This window comes from Triturus cristatus, chromosome 6 (genome assembly GCF_964204655.1).
Source record: "Triturus cristatus chromosome 6, aTriCri1.1, whole genome shotgun sequence".
Taxonomy (NCBI): domain Eukaryota; kingdom Metazoa; phylum Chordata; class Amphibia; order Caudata; family Salamandridae; genus Triturus; species Triturus cristatus.
Window position 1 is genome coordinate 614,283,490 of NC_140589.1, and position 17,821 is coordinate 614,301,310.

Here is a 17,821-nt window from a genome sequence, read left to right on the forward strand (position 1 = left end):
CTTACCTAAGTAGGCGTTGAACGTGGGCATGCCTGAATTAAAATGTTGTTAATACAGGATTTCTAGGTGACCTTTAATATATATTGCCAAGGTTTCATTCATTTTACAGGGATGTGGAATTCATATAGCTCGAATCCCAGGACAAATTGTTTGGGGTCAAGGGCAACAAGGTTTCATGTATATTTTGTCCTTGGGATAAGTAGATCCAACCCCCTACAGCACAAACCATTTGGCTGCCAGTTTACAGTACAAGTACAACATTATTGATCAGGGAAGGGCATTGTCTGCAGTTAAGGTAATATTTGTGTCCATGTGTTATAGCTGTTCATACTTGTATTTATGGTTCATTAATGCAAAGCCTTTATTATTAGGGTGAGTGCTCTAAGTAAATGTTTTAAGCTAGGACGGCACTACTGACAGTGGTTCCAGTATAAAATGTGTACACATGTTTTCAAAGTTTAGCAATATGAGGCTATGTATAATGCTCCCAGAATGCTCTCTAATGAGATGTAAGTATTTGCAGAGGCTTGAAAGCAAGATTGATGATTTTGCTTTCAAAATAAAATGTTCACAAAAAAATGCAAATAGGAAACAAAACATTTAGCTAAACTCAAAGTACCATTTCTTTGCAGCATCATTTAGTAAAATGTACTGATGTATGCTAGCATTTCCCAAAGATATTCCTAATGGAAAATCAGTGTAACCAGTTTCAACAGGATTACGGGAGACTTAAATATAAACAACCATTGGCAAAGCCAGTAGGTCTGAAATTGGTTTTCAGCCTTTTTTTGTTTTATCAATGTGGGTCTTGTTTTGGCATGGTTTTTGTAAAACCTTATTGGTGTGGGAGCTGCCGGGCCATCACCATTATAACAAACATTGGCAAAAGCAAAACTTGTTTTTGGTCTCAAAAAGCACACATTGTCATAGTAGTTTCTGATACTGAACAAAACTACTTTGTATGCTGACATGCACCGTGTGAAAGAGCAAAATACTGTCGCTCACAGTGAAGACAGCCAATACAGAGAAAGAGAGAGACCATTTTAATAAACACAAAAGGTCATGGTTAACGTCAGACGTAATTAGGGGCCCAATTCTTAATGAAAGTCTCAAAAGTGCAACCATGGTATATGTCCTTGCATTAAGTGCAGATTTTACAGCTTTCGAGAATTCACAAGAATTTACAGATGTAGGCCAAGAAATAGTACTCCTAGAAAATATTTATCAATTGCATTTAAGCATGAGTAAATATGCATGTGTAGATTTGCTCATGCAAAAATGTGTTGTGCTTGCAAGTTCACTTTCCCTCCAACCACTTTTTTTGCCAGCCCTAGAAGAAGTTTTACATCTGCCACTATCCGTAGTAAATTTTCAACTTTTCCCAGTATGGAAACCAATTGGAGACAAGTTGGTGAAAACCCTTAAAACATGCAAATTAGTAGGTTTGCGTAGACTCAAAAGCGCATTCCAACGCTGAAACTATTGCTTACCACTACCTTCAGCCCCAGTATGCACATGTGTGGAAATGTGGCAAAATAAGGGAATTGCTAGTATTTAAACCCTACAATGGTATGAGCCCTGGCATAATCGGAGAGGCTATATCAGAGCTCTTATATAATGAGATTGCTGCCATAATTTGTCGTCCCGTTACATGGCACAAAAGGGACACGTGGATTTTGATACAGGTCAAGTAGATTTATAAAGCAACTTGCCCCATGGACAAGTAGATATTTTATTACATTTCACACCACTGATTTTGTGAGCTTCAAACTGATTTTGTTGTTGTTCCTATTACAAACTATTTTCAGAATGTGAAATGTCAAGCCGAGATCACAGCCTCCCATCAACGTTAGGTTGGGAATGCTCCAATTCACATCAACCCTTAGTTCTAGCTCCACATGTATGGAATGTTTGCCAATATTAATTGTCATGTATATTAATTTGGAAGGAGAACTTCATCAGCCCAAATTTGTCTAAAACTATCATGCTGTGCTCCGTTTTCTAATTCGAAGACAGCATTTTTTGACAAGCAGGCGTGATGGTGATTTATTTTTTTTGGGTCTGACTCTGGTCGCTGTCCTTTTATGATCGACAGAAAAAATAACTTTCAGGTTTACTACAGAGAGGGACTGTGGCTCCGCCAATATATTGTTTGCACTGAGTATAGATTTAGAGAGGGCATAAGTTTTGTGCTTCTGCTGAAACTGAGTGATCTGTATTGTGGTTTTTGCCTTGTGGGAAAGCTTATGCTCCGCACAGCAGGAGCAGGTTAGTTATAATGGCAAATTTATCAGGCCAATAGCTTTGATAAATAGCTTATAAAGAAAAGCTATTATAAAGGCGGTAGGCCTGACATTTATTGTACAAACATGATAAAATCACTAATACTCCTTTAAGGGTAGATAGTCTAATGACCATGTCAAAGCTTGAATCCAGGTATTTTGTTAGAGTGAATAGTGCAGATTACCATAGTACGCAGTGGTGTTCCTGTTGATTACACCCTGAGACAATCTCTAGGTCTAGAGATTGAAGATTAGCATTTTGAGAGTTCTTGTTATGTCGCCTTCAGGAGGGTGGTGTGTCGCCTTCAGGAGGGTGGTGTGTCGCCTTCAGGAGCTTCTGGAGGGTGGTGTTTTGGTTTGCCAACTGTAATTTGGTGCATATTTGTGATGTTGTGGCTACTGAAAGGGGGTCATTGGTTCCATATTGGAGATCACAATTTAGTTGGGCAGAAGTTATGCGCTAACTTGTATCACACTTTTTGCCTTGAGGCAAAGCTTATGCTTAACATGGTAGGACTGAGTTAGTTATGGTGATACGTCATTAATCAAAGCATTAGACCTAATCTGTTTATTGTGAAAAGTTATGACAAAGGAAGTAGGCCTGACGTATTTATGGATAAAGCCGTATATATGAAAGCTACTAGGCCTTTAAGTATGGATTGTCATTACACTGTATTATAAGCTTGTGTTCAGGTGTTTTATGAAAAGATATTCTACGGATTATCATAGTTGGAAAGGGTTTTAGTGTTAGTTACTCCTCAGTGACAATCCTTCGGGGTAGATGATTTCCAATTTGAGAATACTTATTGTGCCATTTTAGAAAGGCTAAAATTAGAAAGGGTTGTATAATGTTTTGCCAATTTAAATTTTGTACATAGCTATACTTTTATGATTGTATACTGATAGTTGCCTTGTGCAACTGCTTATGCAGAATACAGATGGCCTGAGTTTGTTACGGTGACAAGACAGCACTATGCAGGCTATTGGCCTGATAGGCTCTTACATACCTTCCTCTAATGAACCAATTTGTCTAATCTCATTATGAAAACGTATGACATGCAGTAGGCCTGACATATTTATTGTGAAAATTAAATTTTAAAGTGTGGATTGTTACTATATTTTCTTAAAGCCTAGAGAACGGTATTGTTACATTGTTTCTCAGATCACTGCAATGTTTTAGGTGTTGGTTTCCCCCTCTGCCAAATCGCGCAGGTAGATTTGTGGTGTTTTGTTTGCAGAGTTTTATACAGTGCGAACTCGACCCGAAAGTATCAGAGTGCTTTACACAAGCACGAGTTGCGTTACAGACGTACACATTTATTTTTGTTCGGCACGGGGAGATTAAGTGATTTGCCCAAAATCACAGGATGTTGAGCGTCCCTGCCGAGTCTCGAACCCGGTTCCCCAGCTTCGGTGGCTGTAGACATTAGACCACAGTTAGTTTCTCCTTCCGGTTTCCCCCTCTGACAAACCTTGCACGTAGAAGATTTTGACTCTGATAATCCGTGTTCACCCTCTTAGGAGGAGTTGAATATTGTTTTGCCAACTGTAACTTTATGTAGATATGCATTTTATTTTCTGACTGTGTGTCTGAAGGTTGCCATGTGGGAAAGTTTATGCAGTATTCAGTAGTGTTGAGTTGGTTATATAGCAAAGCCATGATAAAATCAATAGGCCAGATTGGGTCTTATGGAAAATATGTCAGATGCCATAGGTCTGATCTATTTATTATGAAAAGTTATGAGAAAGACAGTAAGCATGACCAGTCTATTTTGAAAAGCATTTGTTAACTCCAATAGGCCTTTAAGGACTGAATTGTCATTACACTGTGTTTAAGGGTGAAGCCAGATGTTTTGTTACATGGGATCTCACAGATTATTGTGGTAGGCATTGATTTTGGTGTAGGTTGCCCTCACTGACAAACACTTGGAGTTGACATTTTGCTATGTGATAATCCTTCTTAGGATCATTTTGGTAGCGTTTGTCTGTTGTTTTTCCAACTGTAATTTTGAATGTATTTGTAACTGCATGACCTTCCCTGATGGTTGGCAGCTTATGTGCAATACAGAAGGCCTCCGTTCATTATGGTGACGAGCAAATTATGAAGGTTATAGGCTTGATTGGTTCTCTGGGAAAAGTTATGTCAGATGCCAATTGGTCTGATCTATTTATTATGAAAAGTTACAACAATGACTTACTTATTGCGAAATGTATTTATTAAAGACAATAGTGATGAGTACAGGCCCCAGCTAGGCCCGCAGGACACAAGGGTTCGCTCTCCTGTAATGGAATCTATAAGGAAGTTGGCACGGAAACTGCAAAGTACAAAGACAGCATTTATTAACCCTTAAGGGTGGTCCTACAATCCACACAACACTCTTCAGTATTGCATAGAGTAGCACAAAGAACTTACGTACATGGTCCCCTTTTATACACAATAGAGGGGCTCATAAGTGGGTGGATACAACATGAGGCCGAAGAACATTACCATTTATGGTCATTTTCGATACTGAATCAATATGTGGGCGGAGCTAACACACTCCTTGAGCCCGCGAAAACATGGTCAAGCAAGGCTAACTGATAACAGATGTGGTCAAGTCTGGGCATGTACCAGATGGACAAAAGAGCTATTTATAGACTGTTACTAGGCAGATTACAAGAGCAACTAACACAGAGGTTGGACTCTTCTCGTGGAGAACACGTGGAAGCATGACAATACAAAATGGAGTCCGAACTTCGGTCAACATAACAGAGAAAACATGATCTAGAGGAAGGGGATTAATGTCTTTAGTAAATGCTTAATCATATCGTTGTTTCAATTTACAACAGACGACCCTTTCAGCATTTACTGAAGACATCCGGTTTGTTAGAATAATCATCATATATGTCAATTGTCATCATTTCTTCAACTTCTTTAGCTAGACGTTTCTGGTGAGCAACATCGGCAATAGCTTTCTTGTCAGGGATACAGAAAGATACGCATAGGGAGCAGAGCAAGGGACCACATTGAACACAGATACAGCACGAAAACAGAACTGCTACAATAATGCAGAGACCAGTTAAAACCTTCCATCCCCAGGCAGTAATTAAGGCCCAAAACCATCCAGAAAAGGACCAAGTGCCGTTCTCTGTATGGATTTCAGCTGCAATTTTATGCAGCTTGTTGATGGCATTATAAACTGATGGCGTATGATCAGGGATAAACACACAACAGCTACTTCCGATAATTTTACATGCTCCTCCTCTGTCAGCTAGCATAACGTCTAATACCATACGATTCTGCAATGCAACAATTCTAGTGATTTGCAATTCCTCCGTAAGATTCCCAAGAGCAGCAGCAGTCTGATTTGTCACAGCCTCTACCACTCTTGTTAATCTTCGGATCTTCCTACTGTTTAGGGCAGCTCCAACAAAGAAAAACAATCCTAAGTTAAAATCAATATACTGTTGCAGACTGGTATCAGTCTGATCTACATCATCAATTGATAAAGTACGTTTATACCTATTTACAGTCACATTATTCAATAATTTCAGATCCTTATGATAAGATGCGGGTGCTAGGAATACAGGAGGTAATAGAAATGATACATAACATACCCCAGACCACCCAGCCGGTAGACGGTAATAACCTTTATTTCCACACACAAAGTACGTATTATGGGAGGCTAAAAAGGTACTATTGTTCAACCCATCAATGTTCAGAACAGTAATACAATCACTAACACCAACCGGAATAAAACCCACACTCTGGACACACAGGTCCGCTTGGGCTTGTGCTACTTGAATCACAAATTTGTCCTTTCCCACAGTGTCTCTTGTGTTCGTGAAGATGTAGGGAATGGATTCATTGTCTGGTCGGTACTCTTCCCACTCCCAAATTGTCCCATTCGCTTGCGGATATCCATTCTTATCTTGGTGACATTCTTTATTGAGTCTGAAGAGCAATCGTCCCACTGTCGGTTTCCGAGTGGCAAAAAGCAAAGTATACCATGCTCTACAAGAGCCATTATGAGAGAAAGGAAGTGGTATAAATGGCGTTCCTCCTTTCTTCTGATGAGCTGGCATCATCCCACATATCCAACAGTTCGTAGCGTTCGTAGCAACGTGGGTATGATGCAGCATCTGGATGAAAGTGTTATTCAAATAAGACTGTCGATGCTTCAACTCTTGATACGGTAATGTATAAAAGTAGTGCTCCTCAGGCACCGGAGTTGTCAACACAAGTATTTTCCGAGCGGGAGTTACATCCTCCACAAACCATGTGGTTATCCCAACAATAGCTACTGTCAACATGAACCCTAATGCACAAAAGATTTTCTTTTTCTCCATGTCAAAAATAAAAACCCAATATCTTCCTGAAACTAAAAGTCTGTCAGAACTCTTCCCCTTGGGCAGCGGTCGATTTCTTCACCAGCGGGCCAAGACGGGTGTCGCTACACTAATGCAGGGCTGATCCCCCCCCCTTGCCTCATCGGCTCTCCGTTTCACTAACCCAAGGGCCGTTCTGACAGTATGTCCCGGTACTGGAGAACTCACTTCCTTGGTCGAAGATGATATCGCCTTCCTCCAGGAGTCGCGTGGTCCGGAAAGAGCTCCTCAGTAGCGTTTGGCTCCGCAGCACGGCCTGTCTCTGCAGCCAAGATGTCTCGTTGATCGGTCAGCACGGCAGGTTCCACCAATCCGGGCGGCACCTTCCTACAGTGCAGGGAATGGATCCAATTCTTTCTGTTGGAGACTCGCACAGCCGTCCTCGTTGCGAGGAGGACCTGCTCAGGACCCACCCATCTCGGTTCCAAGCTGTTTGTTCTGTCAAATATTTTCACCATCACGTGGTCACCAGGTCGAAGACCATGTCCTTCACCGGTGGACCGATCAGGGAGCGCCTCTCGGACCTGTTGATGAATAGAAACCAAGTTATCCGTTAACTGTGCCAGATAATCGTTCATCATTACACAAGGTACATCATACACAGCTTTAGGTTTTGGTGGACCCCAAATATTCATTGGGCGTCCAAAGACAATCTCATACGGCGTAAGGCCAGTTCGAGAGTGTGGTACCGATCTAATTGACAATAACGCCAGTGGTAGAGCATCTGGCCAAGTCAAAGACGTCGAAGCTTGAATTTTAGCGATCTTGAGCTTCAGTGTACCATTATACTTCTCGACCAGTCCCGCAGACTGAGGGTGGAATACCGCGTGAAACTTCTGGGTGATGCCCAGGCCCTTCAAGACATACTTTATAACATCCGCTACAAAGTGAGGCCCATTATCACTCCACAGAAGTCTACAGACGCCATATCGAGGGAAGAACTCTTTCAACAGCAGCTTCGCAGTAGTCATTGCAGTATTGTCTTTCGTAGGGTACGCTTCAACCCATTTACTGAAGGCGCAAACCACTACTAGAACATACTTCAACTTGTTACAACGCTCAAGCTGGATGTAATCCATCTGCAAAACCTCGAAGGGTGCAGTGGGTGTCACGAATCCTCCTGCTGGAGTTCGAGTACCCTTTCCTGGGTTATACCTCAAGCAGATCATACAAGTCTGCACCACCCTCTTTGCCGTGCTAGCAATCTCTGGATGCTCCCAGACTTGGGTAAGCAATTTTACAATTGCGGAAGCTCCAACATGTGCTAGCCCATGTGCCATCTGAACCATAGGTTGTACAAAAGCCGTGGGTAATTTCCATCTATCCATCTGCTTATTTCTCCAGCAGCCCTCGTCATCCAGTTCTCCCTCACTAGCCCATTGTTCCCGCTCTTTGTCAGAAGCGGTCCTTTGCATTTCCCGCACTTCCTCCTTCGCATCATGCCATCTTTCCATCTGTGACTTTACTACATACATGGCAGTAGCACCGGGCTGCATCGCAGTTTCCCGTGCTACTCGATCTGCCAACGCATTCCCTTCTCCAACTTTGTCAACTACTTTCCTATGGGCGCTACACTTAACAATGGCAATTTTCTTTGGGTATGTCAATGCAGTTAAAAGATTGTGAACTAACTCTCCATGCATTATCTGTACTCCATGTGACGTTAAAAACCCTCTCTCCTTCCAGAGTAGGCCGAAGTCATGCGCTACTCCGAAGGCATAGCGGCTATCTGTATAAACATTCACACACAATCCTGTACTGAGCTCACATGCTCGTGTTAATGCTATCAGTTCCGCTGCTTGAGCTGATTTCTGTGGTATGCGTGCAGTCTCCACTATCGTTTGCAACGTGGTAATTGCATACGCTGCTGAAGTCGTACCATCTGGTAGCTTCAGACATGATCCGTCCACCCACAGTTCTCCATCTACATCTGGAAAGGGCGTATCCTGGAGATCAATACGACCCTTTGTTTGTTCCTCAGTCACGAGAATACAATCATGTGCTCTCCGCGCCTCAGGCTGGGTTTCGGGGTATGGCAACAATGTTGCCGGGTTTAATGTTACGCACCTTTTCAACGTAATATGGGGAGCCAAAAGCGTCAACTCATATCCCGTTAAACGGGCACTGGTCAAATGCTGCGTCTTCGTTTGATTAAGCAGGGCATCGACAGCATGGGGGACTAATACCAACAGCTTATGGGATAACACAATCCCCTCACTTTGGCGTATTGACACAGCTGTCGCCGCAACCGAGCGAAAACACCCTGGTAATGCTCGGGCGACAGGATCAAGTACAGCCGAAAAGTATGCACAAGGGCGCTGCTTATCGCCGTGCATCTGCACTAAAACTGACAATGCACATCCATCTTTCTCATGCACATACAATGAAAAGGGTTTTGCATAATCAGGGGTCCCTAACACTGGTGCTGAACAAAGGGCCTGTCGTAGTTGCTGAAAAGCAGTATCACACTCATCTGACCAAGGGATTGGGATAGGCGTGTCCTTTGTCAAGAGGGCTAACAATGGCTTAGCTATATGTGAAAACCCCAATATCCACTGTCTACAAAAAGAAACCAGACCCAAAAATGCACGCACGTCCTTCTGCGTGGACGGTCTCGGTGTGTCCAAAATTACTTGGATACGATCCGGTGTGAGTGCACGTCCCTCCTTAGACAAAAGGTGACCCAAATAAGTCACCTTTGGTCTACAGAATTGCAACTTCTTCCTAGATACCTTATGATTGTGGGATGCTAAAAAGGAAAGTAAGGATAACGTACTTTTTTCACACAACTCCAGGGTGTCAGCCGCCAGCAAGATGTCATCGACATATTGAATGAGGGCGACCCCCTCGAGCAGAACAAAGGAATCCAATTGTCTTTTCAAAGCCTGACTGTAAATGCTAGGGATTTCTGTGTAGCCCTGGGGGATCCTACAAAAACGATAAGATCTATTATTTAATGTAAACCCAAAAAGATATCGGCTATCCGGGTGAATGGGAATGGAAAAGAAGGCATTCTTCAAATCGATCACTGAGAACATAGTCGCCGTAGGCGGGACCAAAGTAAGCAACGTCGTGATATCGGAAACCACTGGGTACTGAGGTATCACGATCTTGTTTACTTCTCTCAAATCAATTATAAACCGATAAACTCTGGCATCCGTGTCCTTTTTCAGTATGGGAAGAATCGGACTGTTACAGATGTTGTAGGGAACTTCCTCCACTACCCCTACCGCCATCAAATCCTGCACTATCTGTATGAGAGCCTCCTCGCCCTCCTGGGAAATCCGGTACTGTGGGAGGCGTGGTAACACCGCCCCCTCCTGGACACTAATGTGGACCGGTGGAATCACCATTTGTCCCACATCAGTATCCGACGTTGCCCACAAAGCACGAGGGAGGGTAGCTAACAGCGCATCCTCTGACATCGCACACATCCGTTCAGACTGGGGGTAATTGTCATTCAATATTACCCGCACACCAGCAGGGGAACAGCGGATCGTAGCCCTAAAATGCTTTAACATATCAAGGCCCATAATGTTGTCCGGTGTGTACGGGGCAAGCAGAAACGGACAGGGTGCAGAAAAAGAATCAACCTTAAACATGAGGGGCTGCGAAAGAGGGCTTCGGGAGAGTGTACCGTCAAACCCTACCGATGTGACCATTAAGCCGGATGGGGGAGCCCCCGGAACCAATTGCTTAGACAGCGCACTACGTGTCGCTCCTGTATCCACTAGGAACTGATCAGTAGAGCCCAAAACCTCAGCCGATACATAAGGACCCTTCTGATCGACCGGCACCTCAACTGATTCTAACCCCCATCCAACGCATTCCTATGCATGCTGAGAGTCATGTTACCCCGATCGGTCAATCCCCGACACTTGATACTGATGCTGGCGATCGAAAACATTTGATCTATCTCGGTGCTGCCCAGCAGAGCCAAAACGAGCCTGTTCGTTAGAACTCCCTCTAAAGTTCAAGAAACCCCCTCTACCTCGTGGGCCACCCTGAGTATGCCCCTGACGCGAAGCATGCAACACCGGGCAGTCCCTAGCCCAATGACCCGATTGCTTACAATACGCACATTGGTTCCTATTCAAATCAGATCGGCCCGAGGGAGGACCATAAAATCCTCCCCTACCTCTATTACTACCCCGTCGGGGCGGGCCATATACTTGTGCCAACATCACCTTTGTTTTTAAATCCTTCGATTTCTTTTCCTCCTGGCCCTTTGCTTCTTGCTCCTGACGCTCATAATACTGGGCGATAGTCAGGAGGGCCGTCGGTGTTGCGGAAGACCAAGAACTTTCGCTCGCTTTTAAACGGGTCGCAACTGCCGGCAGCAGATTAGCCACATATTTATCCGCAAAGAGGTGGCGACCCGTATCATCAGTAAGCGACTGGCCACTAAAATCATGAAACGTCTCCTCGAAACGCGTAAAGAAGTCCGCAACCGACTCGTCAACTTTCTGTTTACATGAAGCTAACATATTCCAGTCAATCTTTTTAGGGGGGATAATTGTCTTCAACTTAGTCAGAATAGCAGCAGGGAGGTCTAAGATACTCTGGGGTGGTTTCTGCGCGGGCTTCCGTTCCCTATCCTCATCCTCAAGGTCAGACCACCGAGCCTTAAAGGCAACTACATCATCTACCTTTCGGACAGATCGCCACATATCCGGTGGTAGAATAAGGCCAAAGAACAGGTCTATATCTGCTAAGGTCATAACGCAAGAATTCAAGGCCCCCTCGACTTCTTCGTAGAAGGCCGCTGGATTCTTGCGGGGATCAGGCAATGCATTCTTTAAGGCCATAACATCAGTTCTATGCCAAGGAGTATAAACCCAATTATACACAAAATATCCCTTAGCATCGGCGGAGGTAATGTCCGAGCTAGTCCCCGCTCCTTTAGGAGGAACATACAAAGGCGCCGCCTCTCGCATTGGTTTAACATGCACTATGCCATCCTTATCTGACTGGGAGGTGGATGAGTGGCCTTCTGCTGTACACGGATCCGACTGCTTCACCTCCCCAGCTTGTTGGCGCGCTTTTCCTTTAAGGGCCAGCACCGCGTCCCGCAAAGCGAACAGCCGCCGAGCCGTGTCAGGAGCCTTAGAGGGAGAGAAAACACCATTATGCAATGCTTTAGCATCCAATGTCACATCATCAGGCTCAAAAACACTGGAATATTTCCGGTAAGCAGCAGTCACTTCATCAGCAAAGTGACCCAAAAAATACAATTTCTCTCTCTCCTGCCACGGCCCCCAAGTATGGAACAATTCATCCAGGGACACCTTGCCCTTAATTGCACGGAAGGAAACTTGCCGAAGCTCAGCCATTTGCTCAGCCGACAGCATGGACCGCGTATCTACCTTACCCGGAACCGGGTCAGAATCTTGTGGCTTCGGAGCAGATGCGCCCACATAAGGAGGCGGAGAACGATCTAGTAAATAAAAATCATCATCAATATTATTAAGGACAGGATAAAGCGGCTGCCGAACAGCATATTGACCCGAGACTTGCAGCCTACGCTCTTTCTCTTGTCTCTCCGTTTGTTCTTTGTCCTCCCGACGCCTCGCTTCCTGTGCTCGCACATGATCATTCTTCCGTTGTTCTTTATCAAACAGCGCTTTCTCACGCTTCTCTCGCTCACGCACTTCCTTCACCCACAACCGCACACACTCAAACATATCCTGCCGAGCACGCCGTTTACACATACACTGTTCCACATACTCAATCTTGCGTATATCAAACGATCCATACAAAGGCCATCGCAACTCAGGATCTTTTCTAGTATATTTCCTCCATACTGTGCTGTACATTATAGAAGAAAGACCATGCTTCACATACATATCCCTATTAGGAGTCCCTTCTGGGGGAGCTGGAGCAGATTCCTCGAGGTTCAACCGGTTTCTAAAGCAGCAACACCACTTACGGAGTGCGCTAAAAGCAGGCATGCTCAGAAATAATGCAAAATATGCAATATTATAAAGAAAAGGGCACTTAATCGTTGCGCCGTTCAGGGTTACACAGCTCCGGAGAAATCTCTCCACATTACCTGCCTATATGTGTTGCAACGCATATATTTTCACAAAGACAAATACAAAATATGACTAGTCATCACAAATCAAACTCAAATAGCCGGACCAGGCTTCAAAAACTCGGAGCAAGTACCGTACACCGGTTCTTACCAATCAAGAGTCCAGATTCCAACTGTCAAGCTCCAAAATCGCCCAAACGGCTTTCACGGCAGGACCGACAGAAGAGGTCTCAGTCGAGGACCGGCGCCACCCAGACGGTCAGCTCGGAAGGGAAGGAAGAAAAACCTCGGGATGCCAGGGCTAAGACGCCGCTGGCAGTGATCACGTCCCTGGCCAAATTCCTCACCTTCGTCGCGACCAGTCCTTCGAGCATCCGAGTCGCCGATGAGCCCCACGTGACGGGCGCCAATTGATGAGTACAGGCCCCAGCTAGGCCCGCAGGACACAAGGGTTCGCTCTCCTGTAATGGAATCTATAAGGAAGTTGGCACGGAAACTGCAAAGTACAAAGACAGCATTTATTAACCCTTAAGGGTGGTCCTACAATCCACACAACACTCTTCAGTATTGCATAGAGTAGCACAAAGAACTTACGTACATGGTCCCCTTTTATACACAATAGAGGGGCTCATAAGTGGGTGGATACAACATGAGGCCGAAGAACATTACCATTTATGGTCATTTTCGATACTGAATCAATATGTGGGCGGAGCTAACACACTCCTTGAGCCCGCGAAAACATGGTCAAGCAAGGCTAACTGATAACAGATGTGGTCAAGTCTGGGCATGTACCAGATGGACAAAAGAGCTATTTATAGACTGTTACTAGGCAGATTACAAGAGCAACTAACACAGAGGTTGGACTCTTCTCGTGGAGAACACGTGGAAGCATGACAATACAAAATGGAGTCCGAACTTCGGTCAACATAACAGAGAAAACATGATCTAGAGGAAGGGGATTAATGTCTTTAGTAAATGCTTAATCATATCGTTGTTTCAATTTACAACAATAGAACTTGAATGCCTGTTACATGGAATCTTACATATTAAGCTAGTAAGGAAGAGTTTTGATGTTATTACTTTCTTGGCTAAACCCATTAGGGTAGAAGATGATTACTGTGGTAATCGTTGTTGGAGCTTGGGGCTGTCTGCCAGTCCCTTGTATGAAAAAGAAGAAAAAGTAAACCTATATAATATACACATGCATAGAATCTTTTGGCTTACCCTTGTCAGTCAGTTTCAGTACCATTCTCGTTCTGCTTCTCCCCATGACAGTATACTGCATGAAGCAATTATTAGCCCATATCCGCCATTGGTTGTATTGCCCTGTGAGTAATGGATGGCATTTGCCCTGATCAGATGAGCACACACACCTAAAATGAGTGTGCTATGTTGGGCTGGAGTCAGTCCTTTAGTTTGAATCTTTTATGTTTACATAGTCTCCCTTTAATTTCTTTTGTTCTCTCTCTGTTTATTTTAAATTTTTTAACTTGCAGTTCTCCATACAGTCCTACCGAGCTGATTGCTTGCCCCTCATTTCACATGCTGTGTGCTGCATCCTGTTCAGCCACTATTTGTATATTGGATGGCTATCTCTGGAGAGCATGTATCATTGTTTTACCTTTTCAAGATGGCCACCATGTTTAGAAGCATTTTGTTGGGCGACTTGGTTTAGTATGACAGAGATGCACTATACACTTTTTAGCATTTGAAGATGGCAACTCAGTGCGATGTGTAGTGAGCAGCTACCTTGAAATGGTGTTGTGCATAGTTTATCTTTGTTTTTACTGCTCCAAGATGGTCAACTCGTTTCTAGTTGTGGCAGCTACCTTGGAACTTTAAACATTTGATACACTGTGTACAATACAATTGCAAGATGTCCACCCGCTATGTTTAATTTTATATTTGTATTGCAAGCATATGCCCACCAGGTTTAGGTGGCAATATGTTTTCTTTTTTCTTCTTTTAAATTACCTTTTAGATATTTTAGATACTTGTGGGAATTTGTGTCTGTTTTATTGCCGATTACTAAGTGGATACAGGGAAGATTGAGTCAGTGGGTGGATGAATGGTTGCATAAGTGCAAGAATGAATGACAGTGTATGCATGGTGACTTATTGAGTACTAAGCTCATCAGTGACTGAAAAAACGCTTTAAGATATGTCAGAGCTATTGACATTGTTAATGTTAAAAAGGTCTTTCTAATGTTTTAGAAACGATTGTACCTGAAAATAGCTTAGTGTTTTTTTTAGGTGGGTGGTCCACCAAGCTGGAGTGGCGACAGAGCCCCTGCTGATGCACATGCATCCCCTCTGATATATTTTAAATTCCATGCTACTTAGGACACTCTTTAACCGCTAGGCACACACCTGCACAGACTGGCATGTGGACGGTCTGCAGGAATAAGTATTGTAGGTTTGTACTTGCATACCACTATATACATTTTCACTTTTTTTGTCTCTACGGAGAGAATATTTTTCCATGTGGAATGATCCTACTCTGGAAATCTCCCTCTAATTTGGTGGTCTTACCTTCCCTGTCCTATCCTGGGCACGCAGTTACATGTGTCTTTTGCCGGGATAGTTTTTTGCATGTTTTTCGAGTGGAAAACACTATGCAAAATGTTTTATTTATGTTCACAAACATAAGCACAATCTTAAAATTGTGAGCATTTCCCGCACTTTACGTGACCACTCTTTATATTCACATAAAACCCCTTTCTTTCCCCAGCCTTAAGCTTAGTACAGTTGACAATCTATTAGTTCACAGCTTTTCAGCAGCACAAAATTCTATCTGAGGGTGTAAAAGTCCACAAGTTGGGTGGTGCAGGATGATGGTATTTGCACTAGCAGATGACCTTTTTGTGCATGAGAGTTAAACTTTAGTGCACAGAGGAGGGGCGAATCTGGTGCATTGCCATAAAATCCTACACTTCGCAATGTGAGCCACATGACAATAGGGTTCTGGTAAGTGCACACGTGTAAACCAGTATATTTTCAATTCACCCTAACACATCCCACTGCTTGTAATTGAAAAAGCAGTTCTTTGGAAAAAAAAATCAGCGAAATGCATTTTATATAAATTGGAATAATAAGGCAAGAGTTAAGATTAGGGTAAGGGATGGGTGGGTGTTACGGATATGATAAGGGTAAAGGCTACTAATAACATTTGGGCAGTGGTTCAGGTTTGTGTGAAGGTTAGCCTCAGTCTTGGTTTAAGGTCACAATTATGCAGCGGCGGCTCCTCCACTATGGCATACGAGTGTCGACTCACCACCGCTGAAAGAATGAAAAACCAATTTATTAGCATTTTAATTTTCTTTCCCCGCTAGAGCCAGCCAAGTCTGGGTAAGCCATGATGACAGCAGGGGAGGAGTAGTGCAGCACTAAAAGTGCGCATGGCGGTTTGGTTGGCCTTCTTAGGCTGGCCAAACCATCATGCGCACGTAGGTTTCTCCAACCCTGCTGTGTTGCACAGCCAGGTTGGAGAAACAGCCAGACTCCGTCACTGTCTGAGCAGCAAACCGAGCCTCTCAGACCAATCCTGGCACTGCTCTCATACTATTGAGAGCAGTGCCGGGATTGGGTGGGGAGCCTGTGCTGGTGCCCCAGGGACTGCTGGGATACCATAAGGAGAGAAGAGGAGCACCGAGGCTGACGGCAGCGTCGGCGACAGAACAGGTAAGTAATGTTATTGTTTTTTTTGTTTTTTTTAAATTATTTCCCTAATCCAACCCATCCCCCACCCCCCATTTGAGTTTTGTGGTGGCTGCCACTGCAATTATGGTTATGGTTTGTATAGATTTTAGGGAGGGTCGAGGAATGATTGGGGCCAGATTAACAATTGCTGCAGAGCCCGAGATTTGGATCAGAAATTGGGTTATGCAATAGTCAGGAAACTTGTTACAAGTATTGCAGTAAGATTTGGGTGAGGTGTAGGTACATGCATGTGTTGCTGTTAGGTTAAGGTTTTTGTTAGGATTAAATGTAAGATTAAGGGAAGGTTTAGGTTTTTCCATAGTTTTGAAAAGCGTGTTAAAGCAATATACAAAAATCATTTCGAAAGAAAGTTACTTATTGAAAATCCATACTGTTGTTCAATGTCAAGGATTTTCACCCAAAAGTTTTTGGTTAAAATATCCGTTTTAATAGAGTTTAATAAATTCTTTTTTTTATTGAAAACAATGTTTCTATGAATGGTGTTTTTATGAAATGTGCTGCAGTGAAATAATCATGAACCCACAAAAGATCTGTTATGTGTTTTCTAGAATGCTTTCACTGCTCATCCTGTGAATGTTTCTGTTCCTCACAATGTGAGACACCAATGCTTTTGTTTTTTGTTTTTTTACTCCGTTGTTATCAGTGGAGTCTATTAGTGTTTTGTGTTTTAACGTTCTCCACGGTGGTTTGAGTAACATTTGTTTTGTCTCAGCTGCATCAACCAGCTATCCCTGAGCACACAGGTAGTGATTGGCTTGGTAATTGCTCCCTGTTGGACCCGGCCTCGTGGCGTGGTCCTTAAACCCCTGGATTGTGCCCGTTCCCCGCCCCGGCCGTCACGGGCCACCCGTCTGAACTGCACCAAGGCCCTTCACCCGGAGCTGCACGTGGTCGCATGCTCCTCATGGCTCCGCCATCTTGTTGGCATCTACGTCACCCCGTACACCAGCCGGCGGGAACCCCGCTCAACCCGGCCTCGACCCCAGCGAAGCCCCGACATCGAGGCACCACGAACTGGCCAGGGGGTGCCGCAGGAACCATTCATCGCCCCCGGCGGAGGACAGTATCGATGGGACCCCCAACTGTCCTCCCCTCTCGAGGTGTGATCGCCCTGCAACTCCCTTGGGCCTGGCGCCTCTCCTGCTGGGCGTCTGGCCACCTCCACCCGGCCACTCCGCCCCCTCGGGCGCAAGGGTCCGGACATCAAAGGGCTCCAGACCTATATCTGGGGCGACCCCACCACAGCTCGGCAGTTGTATCCCGGAGTCCAGAGCCCTGCTGATCGAATCGCGGCTGACCCTACGGAGAAGAACTCTTGTCGGAACCATCACGAGCCCTGCTGACTGCGTCGCGGCTCCCTCTTGTGAACCTTTCCTGAACCACCTGGAACATCGGAGCCCTGCTGACGCCGTCGCGGC

At 44.4% G+C, this 17,821-nt stretch overlaps 1 protein-coding gene across 4 annotated transcripts in view; it reads left to right on the top strand.

Moving 5' to 3' along the window:
* Positions 1-17,821, top strand: part of ORC3 (origin recognition complex subunit 3) — a 293,597-nt gene that overhangs the window by 12,769 nt on the left and 263,007 nt on the right. The gene's annotated exons all lie outside the window — the stretch shown is intronic.